The following is a 2,804-nucleotide window of genomic DNA, read 5'->3' on the forward strand; positions in this document are numbered from 1 at the left end:
TTAAAAAGGTAATACATGTGTGAACAGGAACCTGTATTAGCTGAGGCCTCAGTATTAGAGCTGCAGGGGGATCAGGAACGGCCCACTGATCTCTGTAAGAGGGTTGGTGATGGCTAAAGAAGGTGTGTAACTGGGAGAGTCTGAGAGCAAGTTTGGGATCACCGGACTTCAGCAGCCCATCAATACCCTGCACTGCTCCTGAATAACACAGCCAATTACACCATCATTACATAAAAACATATATACAGTACAAATGTTTTCAGAGAGTAGATTTATTGATTGTTGAATGAACTGAATGAAAAAGCCCTAGTTACTTGTGCTGTACCTGGTTGTGAAGAGACCTGTAGCAGGTTGATTAAGTGCATGTAGTAGCGGGACATATGAACCCAGGTCAGCTGAGGGCATTTCCTTCTGTTAATCTCATGCTCAGCTCAATCAACTGTCATAACAAACTACTGACCTGTAGCATGGATCTACTATCTTCTCTGGGTCTGCTACGGTGTGTGTTAAGTTGGATGCCTTGTAGGAGCAGCAGGGCTTTAGTGTCAGGGTCTCCCCAGGCCTCTGCCTCCTCCAGACCTTCTTTCAGCAGTCGGAGCACCTCTGCACTGCTGTCTGCACCTGCACAAACAAGCGCAAGCTGTCAAAAAACACCAAATACCAGTTACATCCAACAACATTTCCACCACATTAAGCTTTGCAAAGCAGTTAGCAGTTCCAGGGATATGGCCTACGAGGGAGCGAACCACTTCCAGCCTTCAGCGCAACTAGAAAAGGAGATCCATGCATTCTCTCGCTTCCACTTCTTCTGGAACATCTCCGCTATGGAGATCGAGAACAGACTTTGCGTCCCGGGAGCTTGTCTGTAGAGAAAAAGACAGAGAGATTAAAGTCTAATGAAACTGAATCTGTCCTTTAGAACATGGATGACACAAGATCTGAATTAAGCACTGAATTTATGTAAATAAATCAGAGGTTGATTATTACCTGATGTGCTTTGGCTCTGGGTCGTCTGAAAGCAGAGGAGGGTGGTCCGGGAGGAGGCAGCGGGCGGAAATCACTTTGAGACACAGGAGACCTCTGGAGGAGCCTCAAAGCAGACACTGACAGATCTGCACTACAATAGACAGGAAAGACGTCTAGATTTACAATGGATTCAAACTTCCAGGCATGCATGCATACCGAGACATACAATACCATAAAAAGTTTGGGGCCGGTTAGGTTTTTTAACATTTCTGAAAGTCTCATATGCTCATATGCCCATCAAGACTGCATTTATTTGATCAACAACACAGTAATATTGTCAAATATTATTACAATTTAAAGTAACTGTTTTCTATTTTAATATATTTTAATATGTAATTTATTCCTGTGATGGCAAAGCTGCATTTTTAGCAGCCATTACTCCTACTGCTTCATATTTTTGTGGAAATCATGATACATTTTTTCAGGATTCTTCAGTGAATTTAAAGTTCAAAAGAACAGAGTGAAAAGTGAAAAAGAACGTTTATTTGGAACATTATAAAAGTCTTTACTCATAATGTTTGAATAAATGAATGCATCCTTGCTGAATAAAACTACCAACTTCTTTTTAAAAAAATCACACTGACCCCAAGCTTTGTAACAGTAGTGTTCATATAGACACCCACACAACTACACAAACATGCACTCTTCTTCATGATTTAAGTTTCTGCACAACCTGGCAGCCACTCTGCCCTGCTGCATGTTGATATTGAACATTAACACTCTGATCTCCACTGCCAGCTCCATTTCTTCAGGATCGGTGCTCAGCGGATGTGGGGAGCATGTGCTTCTTTTAGAAGTATGGACTGAACGGGGCAATAAAGAGACATTATGTTCACTTTGTCCTTAATGTTCTTGGCATTTGGTAGATGCGTTTATATTTGTGTTTATAACTTCATATTTTACTGCTATTAATGCTATAGGGTCAAATAATGTTAAAACGCTTTTATAGGCCTAGATCTGGAAGAACAGTTTAACAGAAATGATAGTTGGACAGCTTTAACGGTAAAATGGAGCACCTTGACTTCTCCTAATGTGAGTTTCCTGGCACTGAGCTGGAGACCCTTGGACTTGTCACTGCTGGAGACATCAGGCAAACAGGAAGTGCTAGAGCATTTCTCCTGAGATTCGGATAACTCTGTGGGCTAATGAAAATAATTCAGTAATGTGTGAATTTATAATGGAGATTTATAATCTGTAATTGTCCATAATAAACTAGTACTGAAAAGATACCTGGTGTCAGTGGCTCAGGCAGGTCATGTATAGTACTGCATATGGCCAAGATGAGATGAACTCTGGCCATCAGGAGTCACCTGGTTAATCTTGAGCCATAAAGAGCCATGATGTCTTTACTTGGCCTCCTATTGACCACTTCATCCAGCACCTGTGTAAGCGATCACACGAGCATTATGCTTTTTACAACAGTACAGTATGTTATCAATGACTTGATGTATTGATCTGTAAACTTACTTGAAGATTGGAAGGATCCAACAGCGGTTTCTCTTCAGTAAATATTTCCTTTGCCTGTGGGATTTAATGTGAATTTTCATTAGCCATTACTTCAGTCCTCAGTGTCATATGATACTTCTGATATGCTGATTTGGTGTTCAAGAAACATTTCTTATGATCAAATGCTGAAAACAGTTGTGCTGCTTAATATTTTTGTGGGAACTGTAAAACATTTTTCAGCATTCCTTGATAAATAAAATGTTCAAAAGAAATATAGATTTCTTAAAAAAAAAAAAAAAAAAAGCTTAAAAACCCCAAACATTTGAACAGAA

This window comes from Sinocyclocheilus rhinocerous, unplaced genomic scaffold (assembly GCF_001515625.1).
Source record: "Sinocyclocheilus rhinocerous isolate Xijiao unplaced genomic scaffold, SAMN03320098_v1.1 scaffold400, whole genome shotgun sequence".
Lineage (NCBI taxonomy): Eukaryota > Metazoa > Chordata > Actinopteri > Cypriniformes > Cyprinidae > Sinocyclocheilus > Sinocyclocheilus rhinocerous.